Source organism: Callithrix jacchus, chromosome 9 (assembly GCF_049354715.1).
Source record: "Callithrix jacchus isolate 240 chromosome 9, calJac240_pri, whole genome shotgun sequence".
Taxonomy (NCBI): domain Eukaryota; kingdom Metazoa; phylum Chordata; class Mammalia; order Primates; family Cebidae; genus Callithrix; species Callithrix jacchus.
In genome coordinates, this window is record NC_133510.1 from 68,539,308 (window position 1) to 68,566,100 (window position 26,793).

A 26,793-nucleotide genomic window follows, 5' to 3' on the forward strand; every position below is an offset into this window, starting at 1 on the left:
TGACACTAAACGTAAAAACAAGCAACTAATAGATCTTGGCCGTCTTAAAAAAGCAAGCAAGCAAAAAACCAAACCCAAAACAAGCGAAACAGTCAACAATTAAAACCACAGGAGGTTAACAGTAGTTAACATCCGGAATTGAATGACAAAGCAGGAACTTTCACTTTATACACTGTTGCTTACAAATATGGAGATAACTTTTCATCCTTCAAACTGGCAACATTAAGTGAGCATGTGTGTGTTCGATGATAACACTCGGTGTAGACACGAGTTAGAGGAAAAAGGGCACTCTTATTCATGGCAGAAAGTGTAGCGATAGGCATTTTGACAACATATATCAATAGGCTAAAAAAGCTGCATTGCATTTGACTCTGCAGTTCTACTTCTAGAATTTATCCCAAGGAAATAAAAGATGAACACAAAAATTTAGCTATAAAAGTATTTCCACAGAAATTTTGGCACATCTACAAAGTGGAAAACAGAAGCAACATATGTTGACATGGAAAGATGCTCATGTTATATAATTTAATTAAAAAGGCTACTTCACAGTTTAGATGTATGGGCCTGTTATATAAAATAATTTGGCTAGAAAAATCTAGAAGGCTATGAAACAAAAAATTAACAGCTATTGTTTCTAGGAAGTATAATAATAAGATAAGAAAAACCATTTCTGTTTTCTCATTTTCTTACATTAAATATGTTCTAGGCTGGGCATGGTGGCTCATGCCTGTAATCCCAACACTTTGGGAGGCCGAGGCAGGCAGATTGCTTGAGCCCAGAAGTTCGAGACCACCCTGGGCACCATGGCAAAACTGTCTCTATAAAAAAATACAAAAATTAGGCCGGGAGCAGTGGCTCATGCCTGTAATCCCAGCACTTTGGGAGGCCGAGGCGGGTGGATCACGAGGTCAAGAGATCGAGACCATCCTGGTCAACATGGTGAAACCCCGTTCATACTAAAAATACAAAAAATTAGCTGGGCATGGTGGCGCATGCCTGTAATCCCAGCTACTCAGGAGGCTGAGGCAGGAGAATTGCCTGAACCCAGGAAGCGGAGGTTGCTGTGAGCCGACATCGCGCCATTGCACTCCAGCCTGGATAACAAGAGCGAAACTCCGTCTCAAAAAAAAAAAAATTAATTGGGTGTGGTGGCATGTGCCTGTAGTACCACCTACTGGAGGCTGAGGTAGGAGGATTGCTTGAGCTCAGGAGGTTGAGGCTGCAGTGAGCCATGATCATACCACTGCACTCAAGGCTGAGGAACAGTGAGACCCTGTCTCAAAAAACAAAAACAAAAACAAAGGCCAGGAGCAGTGTCTCATGCCTGTAATCTCAGCACTGTGGGAGGCCAAGGCAGGCAGATCACGAAGTCAGGAGTTTGAGATCAGCCTGGCCAACATGGTGAAACCCTGTCTCTACTAAAAATACAAAAATTAGCTGAGCATGGTGGCAGGCACCTTTAATCCCAGCTACTCGGGAGGCTAAGACAGGAGAATCGCTTGAACCCAGGAGGCAGAGGTGGCAGTGAGCCGAGACTGCGCCACTGCACTCCAACTTGGGCAAAAAGAGCGAAACTCCACCTCAAAAAAAAAAAAAAAAGAAGAGTTCTACTTCTTATTTTTTTAAATATAAGATTGCACATACACTTACCATTTGACAAGGTAGTCTCACTCTTGGGTATTTACACAAATGAAAAGAAAACCTAGATGCACAGAAATGTTTATACTGGCTTTAGTCATAATTGACCAAATTGGAAACAACTTAAATGTCCTTCAAGTAGTAGATGGATTAACAAACAGTGGTACATTCATATGTATTTGGCCATTCTTGCTTTGTTATAAATAAATATTTGGGTCAGGTGCCGTGGCTCACGCCTGTAATCCCAGCACTTGGGAGGCCAAGGTGGGTGGATCACGAGGTCAGGAGTTCAAGACCAGCCTTACCAACATGGTGAAACTGGTAATTTATAAAGAAAAGAGGTTTAATTCGCTGACATTGTGCAGGCTGCACAGAAACCATGGTGCTGGCACTGCTTGTGGGGAGGGCTTCGGGGAGCTTACATCATGATGGAAGGAGAAAGGAGAGCAGGAGCATCGCATGATGAGAAGGAGCGAGATGGCAAGTGGGGAGGTGCCAACACTTTTATTTATATTTTCTCCCTAACTGCCATGGTACGTTCGGAGGTACATGTGCTGGTTTGTTACATGGGCAAACTGTGTGGCAGGGGTTTGGTGTGCAGATGATTTCACCACCCATGTAATGAGCACAGTTCCCAATAGGTAGTTTCTCAGTCCCCCTCCCCTCCCCTCAAGTAGGCCCCAGTGTCTGTTATTCCCTACTTCATGTCCACGTGTACTCAGTGTTTGGCTCCCGCTTATAGGAGATAGCAAGCAATATTTGGTTTTCTGTTCCCATATTAATTTGCTTTGGATAACGACCTCTAGCTCCAGCTATATTGCTACAAAGGACATGATTTCATTATTTTTATGACTGCATAGTATTCCATGGTATCTGTGTACCACATTTTCTTTATCCAGTCCACTGATGAGCATCTAGGTTGATTCCATGTCTTTGCTACTGTGAATAGTGCAGTGATGAACATATGCATGCATGTGTCTTTACGGTAAAATTATTTATATTTCTTCAGGTATATATTCAGTAATGGGATTGCTGGGTCAAACGATAGTTCTGTTTTTAAGTTCTCTGAGAAATCTCCAAACTGGTTTCCACAGGGGCTGAACTAATTTCCATTCCCAGTGGCTCACACCTGCAATCCCACCACTTTGGGAGGCCAAACAGGCAGATCACTTCAGCCCAGGAGTTTCAGACCAGCCTAGGCAACATAGTGAAACCCCGTCTCTACAAAAAAAATACAAAAATTAGTCAGACATGGTGGTGCACACCTGTAGTCCCAGCTATTTAGTAGGCTGAGGTGGGAGGATCACCTGAGCCTGGGAGGTAGAGGTTGCAGTGAGCTGAGATTGTGCCACTGCCTGCCAGCCTGGGAGATAAAACGAGACTGTGTCTAAAAAAAACACACAAAAAAAACCACCAACAAAAAATACTTACTACAGAGCCATACTAATCCAAGCAGTGTGATACAAGCATAAGGACAGATCTATACATCAATGGTAAAGAACTGAGAGCCCAGAAACACACCCGCTCATATATGATCAACTGATTTTCAATGAGGGTACCAATACCATCCAATGGGGAAAGGACAAACTTTTCAACAGAAAGTGCTGGGAAAAACTGGATAGCCACATGTAAAACAATGACATACACTTACCTGATACCTTATGCAGAAATTGACTCAAAATGGATCACAGATCTAAATCTAAGAGCTAAAGCTATAAACTCTTAGAAGAAAACACAGGGGAAAAGCTTCCTGATACTGGATTTGATATGATGATTTCTTCATATTACACCAGAAACACAGGCGACAAAAGGAAAAATAGATACATTTGACTTCATCAAAATTAAAAGCTTTTGTGTATCAAAGGACCCTATGAAGAGAGTGAAAAGATGACCCACAGAATGGGAGAAAATATTTGCAAGTCATGTGTCTGACGACAGATTAATATCCAGAATACATAAAGAACTCCTACAACTCAACAAAAAAGCAAAGAGCCCAGTCCTAAAATGGACAAAGGACTTGAATAGACATTTCTCCAAAGAAGATATACAAATGGCCAATAAGCGCACAGAAAATGCTTAACATCACTAGTAATTTGGGAAATTGAGAGAGAAGCCACAATGAGCTACCATTTCACATTCATTAGGACAGTTATCATCATAGTAGTAAATATAAGTATGGTAAGTCATAAGCTAGGGATATGGGGACTGATACTCTGGATCTACTTTTAATCAGTAGGGAGGGTTAAGGACAGAAGAAGCAAATTTAAGATACTGTACAGAGAGCCTTCACAGGCCTTGGGGACCACCTGGAGAGGTGAACTGGGAGAAGTCAGATAACTCTCTGGGTAATGGAACTGTTGATGATGGTATTAACTGAGAAAATAGAGAAGAAACAGTATCAGAGGAAAGTAAATTCTCTTTGGGACTTATTTAGAATGTGACTCCAGGCCCGGCGCGGTGGCTCAAGCCTGTAATCCCAGCACTTTGGGAGGCCGAGGCGGTTGGATCACAAGGTCAAGAGATCGAGACCATCCTGGTCAACATGGTGAAACCCCGTCTCTACTAAAAATACAAAAAATTAGCTGGGCATGGTGGCCCGTGCCTGTAATCCCAGCTACTCGGGAGGCTGAGGCAGGAGAATCACTTGAACCCAGGAGGCAGAGATTGCAGTGAGCTGAGATTGAACCACTGCACTCCAGCCTGGGCAACAGAGCAACACTGCATTTCAAAAAAAAAAAAGCTGGCTGGGCGCGGTGGCTCACGCCTGTAATCCCAGCACTTTGGGAGGCCGAGGTGGGTGGATCACAAGGTCAAGAGATCGAGACCATCCTGGTCAACATGGTGAAACCACGTCTCTACTAAAAATACAAAAATTAGCTGGGCATGGTGGCGCGTGCCTGTAATCCCAGCTACTCAGGAAGCTGAGGCAGGAGAATTGCCTGAACCCAGGAGGCAGAGGTTGTGGTGAGCTGAGATCGTGCCAGTGCACTCCAGCCTGGGTAGCAAGAGCGAAACTCCGTCTCAAAAAAAAAAAAAAAAAAAAAAGTAAAAAATAAAGGATTTCTTTAAACAAATACAATGTACTATGTACAAGGCATTATAGCTATTTGCAAACATAGCTTAACTGAGAATAGCTGAAATTAAATGGTCCTCTATCACTTCAAACTGTCCCCTAAGAGAATAAAATGGTTGTGTTCTGAATACGTACCTAGCGTCTTTAGTGCAGTGGGCAGCTGTGAGGACCCACCTCTCTCTCACTAGGGTTCCCCCACATACATGAGAAAGAACGTGGCCATGTTTCACCTGCAGGCTCACCACCCAAGGCCATGTGCCAGCTTGAGCTTCTGTGCCCCCTATAATCTGAGACCCTTGCAGTGCATCCTTAAGTGGTGCCGTTCCACAGTCTAAAAATAAAAATGATACGTTATTTGGACTGAGCATCTATATTATATGTTACTTCCTAAGATGAACATATTAACGTAATCCTTTAAATTCCTATCTAAAAAAACATTAAGCAAGCTAACAAACCAGAGGCATGCCCATATTTTGAAAGAAACTTGGAGGGTCAAGACAAATAAATATGCCATACTTAGAAACAGACATGAAGTCAACACAGTTCATTGATTTTAAAACTCTAGTCCCCAAAAACATAAATTTTTCTGGCCACGTATCACATTCTTCCTTGTGTGAATCAGCAGTTAAAGAGCCTGGGAACGGTGAGTCGAGAGCTGCAAATTCTAATGCTCACCGTTTCACTTGCTGGGCTAATTTTTCTCTCCTGTAGCATGAAATGGTCACCTAATAGCCCTCCCTTTCAACTCTTTATCCCGTGACTTATTAATCTATAAAATGGGGGTGATAAACCCCAGAATGTTTTGAGGAGAAAATACAGATTCACAATACAAATGTGCCCTTTTACTGTTATGACTACTGTTATAACGGGTCTAGAAACGGTTTAGGTATGTAAAATTTTGGTTAAAGGCAGTTGGGACAACAGAAAAGGAGGAACCCAAATTCAAAGACTGTAGCGGTGGGGAAAGGCAAGAGATGCCGCCCAGAGACTGGCGCGAACAGGTACTGCCCTTTGTGTGCGCCCCTCCTTCCCTCCGCTGCCAGGGCCTCTCGCGGGAGGCTTCAGCCTGCTGGGAACCAGCGGCCGGTTCCACCGAGGGGCCGAGACTGGGCTTCCCGGAGGGCGAGTCGGGGTTTGAGTATAAGTGAGAGCTCCCCACAAACAATAGCGCTGCACTCAGGAGCCCCAGCCGCATTTTGGAGGTTGGTGAGCAAGATGGCCGCAGGTACTTCCCACCTGCCCTGGGCACGTGGGGTGCACGTCCTGGGGGCGAGTGGGGGGAGCACGAGTGCAGGCAGTGGGTGTGGGTAAAGAGCGGGGAGCAGGTCAGTTTAGAAAGAACCCATCTGGGCCCGGCGCAGCGGCTCACGCCTGTAGTCACAGCACTTTGGGAGGCCGAGGTAGGTGGATCACCTGAGGTTTGGAGTTCGAGACCAGCCTGACCCACACGGAGAAACCCCTCTCTACTAAAAATATAAAATTAGCCGGGTGTGGTGTGGTACATGCCTGTAGTCCCAGCTACTTGGGAGGCTGAGGCAGGAGAAGCGCTTGAACCCGGGAGGCAGAGGTTGCAATTAACCAAGATTGCATCATTGCACTCCACCTTGGGCAACAAGAGCGAAATTGTCTCAAAAAGAAAGAAAGAAAAAGAAAAGAAAGGAAAGAGAAAGAAAAGACGGAAAGAAATAAGAGGAGAGAGAGAGAGAGAAAGGGGGAGAGAGAGAGGGGAGGGGAAAAAGAGAGAAAGAGAGAGAGAAAGGAATCTCCTCACTCTCAAGGTCTGATAGGGTTCCTCATCCACCACTGTACCCCAGGTGATGTCTGATCACCTGTCCAGCAAGAATCCTGTTAGGTCGGTTAGCCAGAATCCCATTACTCCTGATGCCACCTCTTAGTAATTTTCAGTCCACTGACACCCTTACCCTGCTCCTTGGCTGCAAATTCTCTCTTGCCCTTGCTGTGTTTGGATTTTAGCCCAGTCCCTCTACCCACTACAAAATCCCATTGCCGTGGTCCCTGTCCCTATCCCATGGTCCTGAATAAAGTCTGCCTTGCTGTAATGAGTATCACTGAGTAAGTTTTCTCTAACATAACCCAAGAGTTTTAAGAGTGATGCCTAATGTTCAGCTTTAAATTGTTCTGTCACTCCTATCTTGACCTCTACTGAACTTGGCCTTTGTTACCCCAACACCTTCAGTAATAAGACCATGTGGGCTGTGGGAAGTTGGTGAGGTGGTGGAGAATTAATGTAGAGGTCAGTAAAAGGACAGCCGCCTTGCTCATACCATCTTCTGAGGCTGGTGCGGTTGGCAGCATTAGAAAAAAGGAGCACATTAGTTTGGGACTTACTCATGGTGGCATGTGGGAAAGCGAGCGGAGGCTCAGAGCTGTGCCAGAATCGGGAGGGTGGAGGACGTGATATTGGAGACACAAGCTGCAGCATGAGCTGATCTCTATGGGCTAACAAGAAACAAAGTCCTTTTCCCTAGATAGTTTAGTGGAAGGTGATATTAGAAAGTGGAGGAAACATAGTTGGGGTGTGTGTGTTTCTGTGTGTGAGAAATGTAATCAGATTGTGTATGCCTTTGTAAACATAGACAAATACCCTCTGGAGCAGGCAGCCTCCAAAATACCCGCCAATGAACCCTGTCTCCTGTATTCACATCCTTAGTCAGTTCCCTCTCCTTCAGTGTCGGCTGGATTTCATGACTCACTTCTAGTAAACAGAGTTACTAGAGGTAACGAGCTACCATGCTAAAGACTGGGTTATAAAAAGATAGTGATTTCTGTCCTAAGCACTCTCTCCAGCCCTGTTGCTCTGACGTAAAGCTGTTGCCATGTTATAAGCTGCCCTGTGGCCCTGTGGAAAGGCTGCCAGCAAGAGCCATTGAGGAACTGAAGTCCTCAGTTGAACAGCCACTAAGAGCTGAGTCATGCAACACCGCATGATCTGCTTAGAGGCAGATGTTCCCTGATCACACCTTGAGATGAGACCACAGTTCTGGCTGACACCCTAACTGCAACCTCATGAGAGACAAAGTCAGAGATACCCTGTGAAACTACACTCAAAAGTTCTGACCCACAGAAAATGTAAGATAAATTTTTGTTGCTTTAAGCCGCTGCATTTTGGGATAATTTGTTATGCAGCAACAGATAATACATCTGGTTTCTCCCACCTTTGGAAAGTCTTCAATTGCCTCTATATCCCCTGCTTCCCTCTATAGCAAAATTTCACCCAAAAAGTTGTTTACAATTACAGTTGAGGGTTGATGTCAAGCTCTTACCGATTTTATTTCCTCAGCAGTCAGCTGGCCAATCCCCAGCTTTGCCAAAGCCCGGTCCAGTTGGTGAATCACAGTTGTATGAGTCTTCAAACGATGCTTAACAAGGGAGGAGGCAGGTAAGGTGTGAGAAGCATGGCTCGGCTCAAGGCTTTCTGTAACACAACCACATAGGAGGGGAAAGGCAAATAGAATGAGCTCAAGCAAAGATCTGAAACACAGTGAGGCTATGGAAAAGACAAGGCCTCAAAGTGCTCACCACGTGAAAAGGCTGGAGCTGGTTCATACCCAGAGGATGGTTAGAGAAACACTCTCTCAGAGCCAAGATATCACGTATTGCTGGGTGGGTGGCACGCTGTATCTTGGAAGAGGTAAGAGATCGGTAGCTATTAGGAAAGTTCTGACTACCCCTCTTACCTAGTTTTAGTGTACACTGATCTAACAAGATTCCACGTTTGTAGGAAGGGTGAACTGCAGGAATACCTTGGTGCACAGATCTGTCAGATGCCACCGGAGTCCTGCATCAGAAATGAGAGGGATGACCTTTTCTAAATAATTAATGATTTCTGGGTGGAACTCCTTCCGGAAAGCATGATAGATATTTAAGAAATCAGTTTGTTGTTTTGGGGTCCAGAAATGCCTCATCAGTAGTTGTCTGGGAAACAGGTACCTGAAAGGAAAAAGAATCACACACTCACTTGCTGAAACTGGCTTCTTTCAGAGGAAGCCAAAGAAAGCATTTGGTAGACATGAATACTAGGAAGAAGAGATAAGACACTATTTCCTACCCCAGTGTTCCTTTTCTTTTTTAATTTTTTTTCAAGAGACAGGGTCCCTTGTGTCACCCAGACTGGAGTGCAGTGGCATGATGACAGCTCACTGCCGCTTCAACCTCCTAGGCTCAAGCAATCCTCCCACCACAGCCTACTGAGTAGCTGGGACTACAGGCACAGGCCACCATACCCAGGTCTGGCTATATTGCCCAGGGTGGTCTCAAAGTTCTGGCCTTAAGCAATCTTCCTGCCTCGGTCTCCCAAAGTTCTGGGATTACTAGTGAAAGCCACCACAGTCAGCCCTTTTTCTTAAGTGACTCTCAGACGAAAGTTTATAAGACACACTGAAGCACAATTTCAAGCAACATTACTGAAACGTGATGAGAAAGAAAGGACGAGTAGAATAGCTTGGCAGCAGCAATCAGCTATAATGACTCCTTTTGAACTAAAGCATATGAAGAACATGCTTTGGACAGAGTTGCAGACTGACCTGGACACTATATGTGATGCTGACAATCTAACTATAGCACAGACCTATGTAAACACAGTATATAAAAGGCAATCAATTTGTTTGTTTTTGAGACAGAGTCTCGCTCTGTCACCCAGGCTGCAGTGCAGTGGTGTGATCTCAGTTCACTGCAACCTCCGCCTCTTGGGTTGAAGTGATTCTACTGCCTCAGCCTCCGGAGTAGCAGGGATTACAGGCAGGTGCCACCACACCTGGCTAATTTTTTGTATTTTTGGTAGAGATAAGGTTTCACCATGTTAGCCAGGCTGGTCCCGATCTCCTGACCTTGTGATCCATTTGCCTTGGCCTCCCAAAGTGCTGGGATTACAGGCGTGAGCCACCACGTCCAGCCACAATTTGTTTTTTATTTCATTTATTTACATGTTTGGTGGTTTTAAAACATGAGCACAAATTCTCTGGCACTCCTCTTATGGAGGGATGAGGTCTACATCCTTCCTTTTTCAATCTAGGTGACTGATTCAGTCAACAGAACAGAGCAGCAGTGAGTCTATGTGACCTCCAAGACAAGGTTATAAGAGTCACGTAGATTCTTATGCACTAGAACCCTCAATCTTGGAGCCCTGAACTGCCATGTAAGAAGTCCCACTATCCTGAGGCTGCCATACTGAAGATGCCACATGTGGGCACTCTGGTTCACAGTTCTAGCCATGTAGCCATCCCTGCCAGGGCACCAGACCTAAGAGTGACTTTGGATCTTCCAGACTAGTCCATTCAGCAGCTAAATATCACTAAGGAACCTCTGTTAACACTACATGGAAGAGAGAAATCAACCACTCACCTTAGCATTGCCCTAATTCTATACCTACAAAATCATGAAAATGATTTATACTACTGTTTTATGCTAGTAAGCTTTGAGGTTATTTGTTATACAGCAATAGATAATTAATGACATGCAAGATCACAGTTTAGAAATGTCATTTTTGGTTATGAAGTAATAAGAACATGTTATCAGAATATGAAGTGCACTTTTTTTCTATAGAAATCAGTCCAAAATTGCTCTCTCGGGGAGTGAGTTGCTGCCTCTATGGATGATGGAGAAGGACATTATCTTATTTCACATCACTCAGGGCAGCTAAGAGATAGGGAGAGTCTAGGCCACCTGTACCTGTACCTCTAGCTGTGATGTATCCCAGTAACCAAGGTCTTCCTGAGTGGCTTTTATGAACCTTGGGATAATGAGAAGACTGGAGAAGTTTGATAACCTCTGACTAGCTTCTGAAATGAAAAGTTCTGCTTAAAATAATTCTTAATTTAAAAAAATTTATACATCTTCAAGATGCTGGGGAGACGGAAGTCTGTACTCACATTAGTAAGAAGACCAGGTAGTTAACAAAAAGTGGAATGGAAATAATACCTAGGAAAAGACACTTGGTGACGTCTTGGCGGAACTAAACAGAAATAAACACAGATGCAGTTTTAACCCACGTAAGTTATTAATACAATAGACAATCCCTCCCCCGCACTATACAGTCAATTTCCATTACAGCCCAGAACAAGGACCACATTTCTTTCTTTTTTATTTTTTGAGACAGAGTCTTGTTCTGTCACTAGGCTGGAGTGCCGTGGTGTGATCCTGGCTCACTGCAACCTCCACCTCCTGGGTTCAAGTGATCCCCCTGCCTCAGCCACCCAGGTAGCTGGGATTACAGGTGTGCACCAACACACCAGGCTAATTTTTGTATTTTTAGTAGAGATGGGGTTCTGCCATGTTGAACAAGCTGGTATCAATCTCCTGACCTCAAGTGATCTGCCCACCTCGGCGTCTCAAAGTGCTGGGATTATAATCATGAGTCACCCCATATGGTCCCCAAGATTATTTGTAACTACTTCTGAATGGTTAGTTCCTTAAGGAGAGAACCTCTGATTTGGTTACTTCTGTATCCCAAATAATGGCCAGTACAGAGCCTGACATTATATCAAATCTTTCAGTGAACTCTTCCTGATCTGCAGAATGGGTCCTAGATTCTTACTCTCAGTTTCAAAACTACCCATCAAGTTACCACCAAATACTATTTTTGTGATGCGCTTTGAATCCTTGCAGACTTTTTTTTTTTTTTTTTTTCCTGAGACAGAGTTTCATTCTTGTTGCCCAGGCTGGAGTGCAATGGCACAATCTTTGCTCACTGCAACCTCCACCTCCTGGGTTCAAGCAATTCTCCTGCCTCATCCTTCCGAATAGCTGGGATTACAGGCACCTGCCACCATGCTCAGCTAATTTTCGTATTTTTAGTAGAGACGGGGTTTCAACATGTCGGCCAGGCTGGTCTCAAATTCCTGACCTCAGGTGATCCGCCCACTTCGGCCTTCCAAAGTGCTGGGATTACAGGCATGAGCCACCATGCCCAGCCACTCTTGCAGACTCATATATTCAGAAACTAATTGGATTTTAGTGTTTACAACTTTTGTTCATCAAATGTGCCAGAAATTCTATGGAGCTCTTGCTATGGAAGGCTACAACTCTGAATGAACCCAATTATTACAATTAATCTGATGCCTCATTCAGTTCAATATTTGGTTCTATGGCAAAGGGCAAAAGTTTGATCAATCATGAACAAAGGAAAGAAAAAAACCTTGAGATCTTGATTAAATGTAATTACCTCACCATGAACTTCTGGATATCTGCCCCTGGCCCATACCTGTCTCAAATGCTCCATCTCCCGGTATGGAAGTTGATGAAACTCTATATTGTGATTCCACATATTTGTCTTTATTCTTCTAGCCTTTTTGGCATCAGCCCATAACATCCGAAATCCTGCCTCATTAAAGTAGAGGACAGAGTGCAATGTTATCCCAGTTTGAATCTCAACCACAGCTTCCTACTCCATGTTCAATCACATGCAAACACTCTTGCCCCTCCCCAACAATAGAAACTAGGTTACTTGAAACTCTTGAGATTAACCCAAATCTCTTTTCAAAATCTTTTTCCCCTAGCTCATCGCCTCTCTTCTGGCTAAGTTGGGCTTCTGTAATCTGCTATAGAATGGTTTCCGTCTTCCAGTTCATTGCTCAGTCCTTTTTAAAAACCAAGCGCTGGCCGGGCGCAGTCGCTCAAGCCTATAATCGCAGCACTTTAGGAGGCCGAGGCAGGTGGATCATGAGGTCAAGAGATTGAGACCATCCCGGCCAACACGGTGAAACCCTGTCTCTACTAAAAATACAAAAAAAAATTAGCTGGGCATGGTGTCGCATGCCTGTAGTCTCAGCTACCCGGGAGGCCGAGGTAGAAGAATTGCTTGAACCTGGGAGGCGGAGGTTGCAGTGAGCCGAGACAGCGCCACTGCACTCTAGCCTGGTGCCTGGCGACAGAGCAAGACTCTGTCTCAAAAAAAAGGAAAAAAAAAAAAACCAACCAAGCTCCCTAACCTCAGAGTCTTGCTAAATTAACCCTTTGTATTCCACAGCCAGATATTAGTTTATCTCCTTTCTGGAACTTTCTTTTCTTTTTTTTGAGATAAAGTCTCACTGTCACCCAGGCTGGAGTGCAGTGGTGTGATTTTGCCCCACTGCAACCTCCACCTCCCAGGTTTATGCAATTCTTTTGCCTCAGCCTCTTAAGAAGCCGGGATTACAGGCATGTGCCACCAAGCCTGGCTAATTTTTTATTTTTAGTAAAGGCAGGTTTCACCATGTGGTCAGGCTGGTCTCAAACTCCTTACCTCAAGCAATCCATCCGCCTCAGCCTCCCAAAGTGCTAGAATTACAGGTATGAGCCCCTGCGCCCAACCTGGAACACTTTTTTTGTTTTTTGAGATGGAGTCTTGCTCCGTCACTAAGGCTGGAGTGTAGTGATGCTATCTTGGCTCACTGCAACCTCTGCCTCCCAGGTTCAAGCCATTCTCCGGCCTCAGCCTCCTGAGTAGCTGGGACTATAGGCATTGGCCATCACGCCCAGCTAATTTTTATACTTTTAGTAGAGATGGGGTTTCACGGTGATGGCCAGGCTGATCTCAAATTCCTGACCTCATGATCCACCCACCTCAGCCTGCCAAAGTGCTGGGATTACAGGCGTCAGCCACCATGCTCAGTTAGGAACACTTTTTAAAGTAATCTAATTGCGGTCAGGTGTGGTGGCTCACGCCTGTAATCCAAGCACTTTGGAGGCCAAGGTGGGCGGATCACCTGAGGTCAGGGGTTCAAGACCAGCCTGACCAACATGGCGAAAATGCGTCTTAAATAAATAAATAATCTAATTGAATATATTTCTATATTTTAAATCTTCATTCTATGAAAATTCTTGCATCTATTTTTAAGGCTTTCATATTTATCAATGATTTCCATGTCATTATATGATGTCTCAATTGTCTTAAAAATAATACATAAGGCAAGTATATAAACGAAGATTGGCAGCCATGAGTTACGATAATGAAGTGAGGTGAATACATGGAACTTTGTTACACTATTCTCTCTACCTTTGCGTATGTTTAAAAATTCCATAATACAAGGTTTAAAAACAAACAAATGCTTTCATGTCTTTCTCTCATTCGATCCTATTTATGTACATGAGAACAGAAAAAGCAGCCAATTTTATCTCCACTTTACAGATTAAGGATAAGTAAGTTTTCAAGTCCATGAAGCTAGTAATAAGATAATGTTCAGAGTTGACAGTGAAGTTTAGTACAGTGTTATGATAAAAACATAGAGCATATTGGCCAGGCGCGGTGGCTCACGCCTATAATCCTAGCACTTTGGGAGGCCAAGGTGGGCCATCATGATGAAACCCCATCTTTAAAACAAAACAAAACAAAACATAGAGCATATTATAGATTGGTGCAAAAGCAATTTCAGTTTTTGCCATTGAAAGACAAAAGCCCCAATTACTTCTGTACCAACCTACAATATTGTTATCTAACATTTAGATAACAATAACTAACATTTATTTGGCACTTACTAAGGATCAGGACCTGTTCTGTGTACTTTACATATATCGATTTTTTTATCTTCACAACCATGTGATAAATAGGTAGGTTCTATAACTCTCATTTTACAGATTAAAAAAACAAAAAACAGAGAGGTTAGTTAATTAGTCCAATCACACAGTGATGAGCTGGGATTTGATTCAGGCAATCTGGTTCCAGAGTAGACACCTGGCACTACACATATCATCTCCTAGTAACTAAGGATCTCTGATTTGAAACCAAACATCTAGAAACCAAGTATTATGCAGTGCTATTTCCACTACAACATGCTACCTAACATAGATTTGTAACAAGGGTTAGACCTCATTTTCCTATGGGTCACAGGAAATCAATCACAGGGCAGGTCTGTACAGCCATAGATCCCTGCCCTGCGCTGGACAAAAAGATTTCTACTATAGCCAGGTGTGTGGTTAAGAAAAGTCCAAGAACATACCTATATTCTCCCTCCCCCATCGTGCTGCTGTCATAAGTTGTTTCTCGTAACATCTTTCTAGAAACATTCTCAAGAAGTGCTAATTTATAAGAATTAGTTTAAGGCACAAGCATTTATGAAATATAAGATATCTTGGCTCACATCCCCATAGCAGAACCTGCAAATGATCTTATTTATTCGAACTCTCTGATCCTGCCCAAGAGCTGATTCAGGAATTTCTCTTATAGTTCCGTTTTTACCTTTCGTGAAGATGGTGTACAGGACATAGAAGCGGGGGAAATGACGACCCAAGAAACGATGGTATTTCCCATTAATCGCTTTTGTCTTGGTCACCACATAAGACATCAAGTTCTTCACATCTGCCTTTGGAGAAAGGTGAAGCTTTGAAGACCTACAAGGAAGATCAAAGAGACTATCTGGGAACCGGTCCTAGAAGCTCCCTCACGCCTTGAGTCCCTAACGTAAAGCAGGAGTCTCGGAGAATGTATGCCAAGGCTTGACACTTCTGAAATCCAAGGAAGATCTTGGGGTCAAGCAGAGATAGGCAATCAGACTGAGAAACAAAGATCAAGCAAAGGCCAGGCAGGAAAGGAACTCAGGGTATGACTCTGGAGAGAGCGCAATGCCTGTGGGACAATTTGAACTGCAGGCTAAGTCAGAGAGAGGTGGAATCGAGATAGCGGCAAAACCTGAGCCGAAAAAGTGAGGCTGAAAGATGAGCTCAGGAGACACGGGGAGACCAGACAATATGGGGGCACTGAGAGTAGAGAGGGCCAGGAAGCCACATCACTATGGCTGGGGATCGCAGTTTGAATCCTGAGCAGAAGAATAAAAATTCCAGGGCCAAGGCGTGGAACTCTTGAGAATTAAGAGAGAATGCAAGCAAGGTTCAGACACTGAGAGCCTGGACGTCAAAAATGCTTTTCTCGCTACAGGTCCCTCACCGAGGGCCCCTCCAAGCCAGGCCAGAGCGACCAAGTTGCAGCCTCCAGGTGACAAAATGTCCAGGGGTGACTGCTGAACCCCACACAGCAGCCCGAGCCCAGCACACCCTGGAGAGCGCCATCTTGACAGCGAGAGAAGGGGGAGAGGGGAGGTTGCTTTTGGGTCAAAGTTAACCGTCTGCGGTGTTCGTTCGAAGACGCATGCGCCTTTTCTGAGCGCTGATTGGTAGCCTTAGCCTCCTTGGCTCCAGCACAAGCCAGGAGAGGAAGGACTCAAAGACTAAGTGCGAAAGGAGGGCCAGGATTGGACACAGCAGTACTTCCTGGTTTAAAGGCGCCGGAAACAGGCTGTCCCTGAGGGAGCAAGTTCTTATGCCACTGGTGTGGGTTTGCGATGCCGAGGACGCCCTCTCCTTGAGGGGCCCAGTGACCCTCCGCGATTCCCTAGGGCCTCATGGCTTCCCAGCTCCGCCCTTGCCCTCTTCCTGGACGCGGGGCGTCGGGGCCTCGACTGTTAGGTACCAGATGTCAGTTTGGCAGTTCCGGGGGCCATGGCGCCTCCTGGGGACTGGGAGGACCCGCGGCGTCCTCTAATGGTGGCGGCGTGGATAGGCCGGGAACTGTCCACTTTCCAGTCACAGTCTGGCAACGAATGTTGGAGGCCTGGGAGCGGCCCTTGTGCAGACTAAGTACACTTTTTCCTTTCTTGGTCGTTTCCAGAACTAAGTTTGTGGGAAAATGGTTTTCGTTAAGAGCCTACCGAAGACCAAGCTCTGTCTCAAATGTTACTTTTCTGAGAGGATTTCTCTGACCACCCTATCTGAAGTAGTGCCAGCAAAAAAGGACACACTTCACACTTATTCTAATGTTACTCCCTCTCTTTTTTTTTTCTTTTTTGGGACAGGATCTCGCTCTGTCGCCGAGACTCGAGTGCAGCGGCGCGATCTCGATTCACTGCAACCTCCGCCTCCCAGGTTCAAGCGATTCTCCTGCCTCAGCCTCCCCAGGAGCTGGGACTACAGGTGTGTGCCACGACACGCGGCGAATTTTTTGTATTTTAGTACAGAGGGGATTTCACCATGTTGGCCAGGATTGTCTTAATATCCTGACTTTGTGATCCATCTGCCTCGGCCTCTCAAAGTGCTGGGATTACAGGCGTGAGCCACCGCGCCCGGCCTTGTATTTTGTTTATAGCATCTGTCACTTATAGTGTTTATATATTTGTGTCCTTGTTTGATGGCTCCCTGAACTAGAATGAGGGTAAGCATCTTCTCTGCCTTACTCGTTGCTGCATCTCCAACACTGGCATAGTTAGCACATAGTAGGTGCTCCATAAACATTTTTGAATAAATACTCGAAACTAAGAAGGATTCTCAGAAGTGGTACTCAACTGCCTCCAAGAGTTAGCAGTCCTCCTGGATATATATAAATATTCAATCTTCATGGAGGGTGGTAGAGCATCCCAGGTGGGTGCCCTGGATGTAGGTTCAATCTTTGCACTGCCATTTCTTTTCGTGAATGTTACCTTGGATATGTTACTTTAGTTCTGAATTTATTTCCCTTATAATAGTACCTATTTTATAAGAATTCTGTGAGGATCCAAAGAGAAAACATCTGTGAAAGCTCCCACATCTGTATAATGCCTTATGGGTCACAGAGCTTTATATTAGCACAGGTTATTAAAGACTGTACCACTCATGCAGTCAGGAAAAGTTTTAAAACATGGATCTGGATCTTCACAAGTGTTGGGTAGATGGGGTGGATAGGATAAAAAGTTGACTAAGACGGCTGGCCAAGGCCACTCAAACCTTTAATCCTAGCACTTTGGGAGGATGAGTGTGTGGATCACCTGAGGTCAGGAGTTCGAGACCAGCCTGGACATCATGGTGAAACCTCGTCTCTGCTAAAAATACAAAAATTAGGTGGGCATGGTGGCAGGTGCCTGTAATCTCATCTAATCAGGAGGCTGAGGCAGGAGAATCGCTTTAACCTGGGAGGCGGAGGTTGTGGTGAACCGAGATCGCACCACTGCACTCCAACCTAGGCAACAGAGTGAGATTTCGTCTCAAAAAAAAAAAAAAAAAAAGAAAGAAAGAAAGAGAAAGAAAAGAAAGTTGACTAAGACATGGTCTCCATATTTAGGTAGTTTTGTTCTGTTTTGAGACAGAGTGTCACTCTGTCGCCCAGAGTGGAGTTCATGGCTCAATCTCAGTTTACTGCAACCTCCATCTCCCAGATTCAAGTAATTCTCCTGCCTCAGCCTCCCAAGTAGCTGGATGACAGGTGCCTGCAACCACACCCGGCTAATTTTTGTATTTCTAGTAGAGACGGGGTTTCACCACGTTGGGTAGGCTGGTCTTGAACTCCTGAACTCAGGTTATCTACCCAGCTCAACCTCCCAAAGTTCTGGGATCACAGGTGTGAGCCACTGTGCCTGGCCATATTCAGGTAGTTTGTGAGTCATGTCAACTACTCAAGCATGTTCAGTTCTAAAATTCCAGAACTCTCTTAGAAAGGAGAGAAAATCAGAGTTTTGTGGAGAAAATAGGAAGGAATTGTGTCCGGAAGGATGGAGTAGAGGGGAAGGCATTTCATGCAGTAAAAGAATGTGGCAGGAACACATGTCATTCCTCAGACTTTTTTATTTATTTATTTATTTTCTTTTTGAAACAGGGTCTTGCTGTGTTGCCCAGGCTAGAGTACAGTAGTGACATCATGGTTCACTGCAGTCTTGACCTCCAGGGCTCAAGTGATCCTCTCACCTCAGCCTCCTGAGTAGCTAGGATTACAGACACACACCACCATGCCCAGCTAATTTTTGTATTTTTAGTAGAGATAGGGTTTTGCCCTGTTAGCCAGACTGGTCTTGAACTTCTGGACTTAAGCAATCCACCTGCCTTGATCTCCCAAAGTGTTGGGATTATAGACATGAGCCACTGCTCTCAGCCCTTTCCTCAGATATTTATTTAGTGTTTAGGCCTCTTTCTCCATTGTACCCCTTCACACACACACACACCCCTACCTGTTTCTCCATTGCACCCCTTCACACACACAGACACACACCCCTCTTTCTCCATTGCACCCCTTCACACATGCACGCACACACACACATACCCCTACCTCTTTCTCCATTGCACCCCTTCACACACACACACACACGCGCGCGTGCGCGCGCACACACACACACACACACACACACACCATGTACGTGTCTTTTTGGTTCTACCATCTAGCTGTTCTTCAATCAGCCAGCTTCCTTCTGTCTTCTCTGCCACTATCCTACCCTAAGCTGCAAGTCTCTGGTCCTGACTTCTACAGCAGCCCCCTTACTGGTTTCCCTGCCATGTGTTTTGTCTTCCCTCCAACCAGTTCTCCATGTTGTATGTAGCCAGAGAGAGCTTTTAAAATTGCAAATCTAAGCTTGTTACCTCCCCCCCCTTTTTTTTTTTGAGACGGAGTTTCGCTCGTTACCCAGGGTGGAGTGCAATGGCGTGTTGTTGGCTCAGCACAACCTCTGCCTCCTGGGTTCAGGCAATTCTCCTGCCTCAGCCTCCTGAGTAGCTGGGATTACATGCACACACCGCCGTGCCCAGCTAATATTTTTTTTGTATTTTTAGTAGAGACGGGGTTTCACCATGTTGACCAGGATGGTCTCTATCTCTTGACCTCGTGATTCACCAGGCTTGGCCTCCCAAAGTGCTGATTACAGGTGTGAGCCACTGCGCCCGACCTCTTTTTTTTTTCTGAGATGAAGTTTTGCTGCTGTTACCCAGGCTGGAGTGCAATGGCACGATATCCGCTCACTACAACCTCCACCTCCTGGGTTCAAGCAGTTCTCCTGCCTCAGCCTCCCGAGTAGCTGGGACTAAAGGCAGGCACCACCATGCCCAGCTAATTTTTGTATTTTTAGTAGAGACGGGGTTTCACCATGTTGAACAGGATGGTCTCCATCTCTTGACCTTGTGATCCACCCGCCTCGGCCTCCCAAAGTGCTGGGATTATAGGCGTGAGCCACCGCGCCTGGCCTGTCACCTCTCTTTATAAAACCTTTTGTCCAGGCATGGTGGCTCATGCCTATAACCCCTGCACTATGGGAGGCTGAAGCACGTGGATCAACTGAGGTCAGGAGTTCAAGACCAGCCTGGCCAACATGATGAAACTCCGTCTCTACTAAAAATACAAAACAATTAGCCGGGTATGGTGGCACATGCCTGTAATCCTGGCTGCTTGGGAGGCTGAGACAGGAGAATCGCTTGTGCCAGGGAGGCAGAGATTACAGTAAGCCAAGGTAGTGCCACTGCACTCCAGCCTGGACAGCAAGAGCAAAACTCTGTCTCAAACCAAACAAACAAAAAAACCTTTCAGGTTTCCTCAGACTCCTAGGATCAAATTCAGTCTCCTTTCAGTACTGACCTCAGCCTGCCTCGCCAACCTTACTGTATGGTAGCTCTTTCCACTGAGTTTTCTATACTAAGAAACTAATCTAGGCCAGGCTTGGTGGCTCATGCATGTAATCCCAGCACTTTGGGAGGCTGAGATGGGTGGATCACAAGGTCAGGAGTTCAAGACCAGCCTGGCCAAGATGGTGAAACCTCATCTCTTAAAAAAAAAAAAAGAGAGAGACTAATCTTTCAGTTCTGTGGGCCAGGCAGTTCTTCCTCTAGGCTTGTGCACCTGCTGCCCTCTGTATAGAATTTTTCCCCCTTTCCCTTCCCCCTGGGTTACTCCTGCTTGTTTTTCATGTTCCAGTTGAAATGAGAATAATAACATTTATTGAACAGGTACTCTGTGCCATCATTGGTTTTACTGCTTTATGTATATTAACTCATGTATTCCCCACTATAACTTCTTGAAGTAAATGCTCTTACCTTTTTTTTTTTTCCTTGGGACGTAGTCTTGCTCTTTCACCAGTTTGGAATGCAGTGGCACAATCTCAGCTCATTGCCACCTCTGCCTCCTGGGTTCAAGAGATTCCCCCTGCCTCAGCCTCCCGAGTAGCTGGGACTACAGGTGCATGCCACCACACCTGGCTAATTTTTTTTGTATTTTAGTGGGGACGAGATTTCACCATGTTGGACAAGATGCTCTCAGTCTCCTGACCTCGTGATCCTCCTCGCTCAGCCTCCCAAGGTGCTGGGATTACAGGCATGAGCCATCTCGCCTGGCCTTTGTTGTTGTTGTTAAGACAGGGCTTCACCTTTGTTGCCCAGGCTGGAGCACAATGGCTTGATCTCAACTCACTACAACCTCTGCCTCCTGGGTTCAAGCAATGCTCCTGCCTCACCTTCCTGAGTAGCTGGGATTACAGGCATGTGTCGCCATGCTCAGCTAATTTTTTTGTTTGTTTTTTGTTTTTAAATAGAGATGGGATTTCACCATATTGGTCAGGCTGGTCTCAAACTCCTGACCTGTGATCCACCCACCTCGGCCTCCCAAAGTGCTGGGATTACAGGTGTGAGCCACCGCACACGGCCAATTTTTGTATTTTTTTAATAGAGACAAGGTTTCACCATGTTGGCCAGGCTGGTCTTGAACTCCTGACCTCAAGTGATCCACCTGCCTTGGCCTCCCAAAGTACAGGGATTACAGGCATAAGCCACTGCATCCAGCCTTTTTTTTTTTTTTTAAAGAGACAGGGTCTTGGTCTGTCACCCAGGCTAGAGTGCAGTGTCTCACTACAGCCTCAAACTCCTGGGCCAAGTGATTCTCGTGCCTCAGCCTCCTGAGTAGCTAGGACTACAGGTATGTGCTGCCACATACCAACCTAATTTTTTGTTTTTTGTTTTTTTTTGAGACAGAGTCTTACTCTGTCACCCAGGCTGGAGTGCAGTGGTGGAATCTCATCTCACTGCAACTTCTGCCTCCCAGTTTCAAGTGATTCTCCTGCCTCAGTCTCCTGAGTAGCTGGGATAACAGGTGTGCACCACCATGCCCACTAATGTTTTTGGTATTTTTAGTAGAGATGGGGTTTCACCATGTTGGTCAGGCTGGTCTCAAACTCCTGACCTCAGGATCCACCTGCCTCGGCCTCCCAGAGTGCTTCAGGTGTGAGCCCCCATGCCCAGCCAATTTTTGTATTTTTTAAAACTATGTTCAACTATTATTTTAGATTCAGGGGTACGTGTGCAGGTTTGTTACATGGGTATATTGCGTAATGCTGAAGGTTAGGGTACAAATGATCCTGTCACCCGGGTAGTGAGCATAGTACCCAATAGCTAGTTTTTCAACTCCTGCCCCTTGACATTTTTGTAGTTTTTGTAAAGACAGGGTCTCACTATGTTGCTTAGGCTAGTGTTGAACTCCTGGCCTCAAGTGATACTTCTGTCTTGGCCTCCCAAAGCACTGGTATTATAGATGTAAAAAAAAATCTCAGGACCCCAAAATCATTAAGCCAAGAGAAAAGTCAATTTGGGGACTATGTCAACCTGCCTCCTATTTTATTCCTAAATAAGCTAGCTACAAGGATTTAAAAAGCTACAAAGATTTTTAAAAATGTCCCTCACATTTCCACAAGGAAAATCCTTGTGCACAAAGGACAGACAGGACTCAAAATCATCCCTCTCAGGTTTACATGAGACTAACGCATATCTGACTGTATCCTCTGCCCTATTGCTTCACCACCAAGCCGGATTAAGGCATAAAAGATTCTTTTTTCTCTCTCTCTCTCTTTCAGTTGGAGTCTCATTCTGTTGCCCAGGCTAGAGTGCAGCGGGGTGATCTTGGCTCACTGCAACCTCCGCCTCCCAGGTTCAAGCAATTATCCTGCCTCAGCCTCCTGAGTAGCTGGGATTACAGGTGCCCGCCACCACACCCAGCTGATTTTTGTATTTTGAATAAAGACAAGGTTTCCTCATGTTTGCCAGACTGGTTTCAAACTCCTGACCTCAAGTGATCTGCCCACCTCGATCTCCCAAAGTGCTGGGATTAGAGGCTTGAGCCACCGCCCAGCCAAGGCATAAGTGATTCTTTCCTCCACCCTCCTCTCACATGTGTATTCAGTGAAAGGCTAATCAGAGACTCCAAAGAATGTAACTGTTTGTCTCTTATTTAACTATGACACGGAAGCCTTCTCCCCCATCTTGAGTTGTCCCACCTTTCCAGACTGAACCAATGTACATCTTACACATATTGATGTCTCATGTTTCCCTAAAATGTATAAAATGAAGCTGTGGGCTGGCCACAGTGGCTCATGCCTGTAATCCCAGCATTTTGGGAGGCTAAGGCAGGCAGATCATGAGGTCAGGAGTTCGAGACCATCTTGACCAACATGGTGAAACCCTGTCTCTACTAAAAATACAAAACAGCTGGGTGTGGTGGCATGTGCCTGTAATCCCAGCTGCTCAGGAGGCTGAAGCAGGAGCATTGCTTGAACCCAGGAGGCAGAGGTTTTAGTGAGCCGAGATTGAGCCACTGCACTCCAGCCTGGTGACAGAACCAGACTCTGTCTCAAAAAAAAAAAGATATGGAAAAATGAAACTTTAGGGAAAGGTAAAGTCTCTAGATAAAGTCTCTTTTTGTAGCAGAGGTAATAACTGCAGTGAGATACTGATTTACTAAGTTTGACAAGCTGATTGGGAGGAAAATACCAGAATGAAAGAGTTTTAGTTTGTATTTCAGTCTGTTTATAGGGATGAGGTCTTTCCCTGTTGCCCAGGCTGGTTTTAAACTCCTGGTCTCAAGGCATCCTTCCACCATGGCCTCCCAAAGTACTAGGATTACAGGTGTGGACCACTGTGCCCAGGCTTAAAGAGGGTTTTTAAAAAAAATTATTTCTCCATTCCTTTATTTTTGGGACTTCTCCCTCAAGTAAAACAAATCAAAACACAGTTTAAAATATATTAAACACCTAGTTTTGTTTTGTTTTTTTTCTATTGACTGGCAAATGTGGTCTCTTATACTGCTGACACATTTAATAAGAACAATTTCCTTTTGTCTTTTACTTGGATTTGCTTATGACTTGACTTTAAAATGTAAAAGCTGTGTGTGTGTGGTTTTAAGCAGAAAGCTATCCCTCAAGGTTTACAGATTCCAGTAACATGGATCTATTATAGTGTATTTGCTTATTATACTGTTTAGGATTACAAATAAACATACCTCTTAGAGATTTATATCTTGTATCAAGACTCCTACTGAGCAAAAAGCTTGGTAGACAGAGGTTAGGATCTAAAGAATACAGATAAAAGAAGAAACATATATTCTTTAAGTTGAGTAGCTACCCTAACGTTTAGGGCTCAACCCCATAAATGAGGATATATTTTAAATACTATCACTAAAAACTACAAATTATACATCATTTTCTTCTCCTTGTTTTCCATGTCTTACCATCACCACTGATATGTCAGTGATAGAGGAAAAGACTCTACAATCTTTAGGTATTCCAAATGATTTGTTTGTGTACTAGAAACAGTGACTATGTACTAAAGTACTTTATCTCTCTGAACCACATTAGTACATTATAAAAAGTTTTTAAAAAGTTTCAAGTTCTTGTAAGGGAAAAAAGATTAAATATAAAAAATTTAGGTTATTATTATTAAACAAATTTAACCAAGAATCAAGAGAAATACTTTCCCTCTTGTCTTTTTTTCTTCCCATCTCTCTTTTTTTATAAAAAAGAAAAGTGCAGTCAGAGAGAAGGTGAATGAATGGACAGGAGCTAAGTAGAGGCACAGGAGAGGTTCCTGGCTGCTAGTGATAATGCACAAACATGTGCCTGAAGAGTTCCATCAGCTGAAGGTCTCAGTTTGGCCTCTACAAAAATCTGTTTGAGGAAATCTCGAGTATGGTCTGCGACAAGGTGGCAGCTTTGGGTTTGTTGGCTGAGTGGCGATTTTAAAGATGGCAGCCATTGCTTCAAATTCAGCCCAAGGAGGCTTTTCAGTTAGCATTTCTACCACAGTACATGCAACACTCCGGATGTCTGCTTTTCTTCCATAGCCTTCTCCACTGATTACTTCAGGGCTCATCCAGTATAGTGTGCCCGTGACAGACTTCATTTCTGTCCCTGAGAGACAGATGGTCTGAAGCCGTTTGCTGGCCCCAAAACCTCCTAGTTTGATGTTGCCTGTTGAATCTCGCAGGACATATATATATATATTTTTTGAGACAGAGTTTCTTGTTACCCAGGCTGGAGTGCAATGTCAGCGCGATCTCGGCTCACCGCAACCTCTGCCTCCTGGGTTCAGGAAATTCTCCTGCCTCAGCCTCCCGAGTAGCTGGGATTACAGGCACGCGCCACCATGCCCAGCTAATTTTTTGTATTTTTAGTAGAGACGGGGTTTCACCATGTTGACCAGGATGGTCTCAATCTCTTGACCTCGTGATCCACCTGCCTCGGCCTCCCAAAGTGCTGGGATTACAGGCTTGAGCCACCGCGCCCAGCCCTATTTGCACCTTTGATATCTCTATGGACAATCATATTACTGTGCAAATAATGGACACCCTCCAGAATCTGACGGGTGTATTTCCTAGTCAAATTCTCAGTAAGAGCCCCATATGCTTTTAATTGGTCCTTAATTGAACTCCCTGGCATATATTCCATAAATATGGAAAGTGTTTTTTCCTGGGGATCCCTGAAACAGCCATAATACTGAACAATTTGCTCATGTAGCAAGTTTTTCAGCAACTGAATTTCACACTCAAGTGCGTTTACTTCCTTGCTGGTCTCAGGACTATCAGGATCAAATTGAACTTGCTTAACAGCCAATTCTCTTCCTGTATCAACATCCTAACAGAGGTAGACCCTTCCAAAGGATCCTTGGCCAACCAGTTTGCCCAATCTCCAGTTGGTTGGAGCGTGAGGTGAATGGCTGGGGGGACTGATGTCCATTACGGTCAGAGTAGGATGGTCTATGTCACTTCCCCTCCTTCTTATTCGACTATCATCATACTCTGGGGTAAAGATACTGCTTCCACTACTGGTGCTTAAGGAGTGATCAGTAGGACTGAAACTCACAGGAGACTGGAAGCTGGTCCTGAGTCCTTCTAGCTCTTGATGATGATATGAAACATGATACCTTCTCGGATATGTTCCTCCTTTTCCAGATTTCTGAAAGCTAGGGTTATCATAGTCTGAAAATTCCTGATGATTATCTGGGTAGCTCTGTGCCTTAGGCATTCGTGATTTTGGATAGCTCTCTCCATCCAAAGGACTATCAAGTGATGGACAACTTGCTGAGCCAGAATTTTCAGGACTGCTTAAAGATAACAGATCCAGCATTTGGTCCATGCTCTCTGGAATGAACTCTCCTTCACTGTTGATACTAGTGAATGACCCATTCCAGGCAACCTGGTGTAATTCATCTGGAATGTATCCTGGGGGAGGAGAACTTCTATCTCTACTATTATAGAAAGCCCTTTTTTCCTCTCTCCTATCAATACCGTATCGTCCAAATCTTCTAGGGATGGCAATGGTTCTAAATTAGTAGCCTGTGTACTTCCATTTATTACAAGTAATATCTTGAGGCTCTTCATATGAATACTACGATCCAGCAGTTCCACAGCTTTGTCCAGTCATCTTGAGTAGTTTAATGGAATCACCCACTTGTTATTGGTACAATGTAGATCCATAGGTTGTCCAAAGGCAATTTTAGCTTTAGATCTCAGATCTTTCAGTTTCACTGGCCTGGGGAACTGAAGGATTCTTTTTTCTCCTCTATGGTCAAATTTGACTCGGACATCATTCTGTTTTTTTGGTGATGAAGATTTTGCTTTTCTGGTTTCCTGCAACGATAATGCTGGTTGACTGGCCTTAAGAAGGACAGCCAAATCTTGCATGATTGAGTTCAAAACTTGCTGATCATCCATCATGGCAAACAGCTCAACAATTTGAAAATTAGGAAAATGGTTCTCCCATCAGCATTCTTTATAACCAGGTGTGTGACCTCAGGCAAATGATTTAATCTTTCTTTGCCTTGATTTCCTTGTATCATGGAGATTCACGGCACAATAGCATCTCAAGATTGTGGCTGCTCCGCAGGGACGTAGAGAGTTGCAGGCCCAAGGAAGGGCCGCCCCCGCCAAACCCGCCGAACCCACCCCTCCACCCCCCGCACGCGGCCTGTCACCACGGCCAGGTTGGGGGCGGCTGCTGGGCCCCCGGGGGCTGGAGGGGTGCGGGAGCAGTCCGGCACGGGCCGGGGGGCCAGGCCCGTTTCTCTTTCACATGAAGCCCTGGACGAACGGGATGGCGAGCGCGTGAATCCTTACG

At 44.9% G+C, this 26,793-nt stretch overlaps 1 long non-coding RNA gene and 2 pseudogenes across 2 annotated transcripts; 1 reads left to right on the plus strand and 2 right to left on the minus strand.

The window, feature by feature from the left end:
* Window positions 1–5,887: 5,887 nt before the first annotated feature.
* Window positions 5,888–15,718, minus strand: LOC100389683 (LETM1 domain-containing protein 1-like; annotated as a pseudogene). Its single transcript, XR_008474134.2, has 8 exons — window positions 15,588–15,718; window positions 14,883–15,034; window positions 11,931–12,046; window positions 10,600–10,682; window positions 8,476–8,662; window positions 8,252–8,353; window positions 7,996–8,147; window positions 5,888–5,974 (listed from the first exon to the last, which is right to left on the minus strand). The product of XR_008474134.2 is annotated as an LETM1 domain-containing protein 1-like (transcript).
* A 205-nt stretch (window positions 15,719–15,923) lies between these two features.
* On the plus strand, window positions 15,924–22,442 carry LOC144577624 (uncharacterized). Its single transcript, XR_013521903.1, has 3 exons — window positions 15,924–16,105; window positions 16,492–16,609; window positions 22,261–22,442. It is a non-coding gene; the product is annotated as an uncharacterized LOC144577624 (long non-coding RNA).
* A 1,685-nt stretch (window positions 22,443–24,127) lies between these two features.
* LOC100385248 (mitogen-activated protein kinase kinase kinase 2-like) lies at window positions 24,128–26,435 on the minus strand (annotated as a pseudogene).
* Window positions 26,436–26,793: the final 358 nt, after the last annotated feature.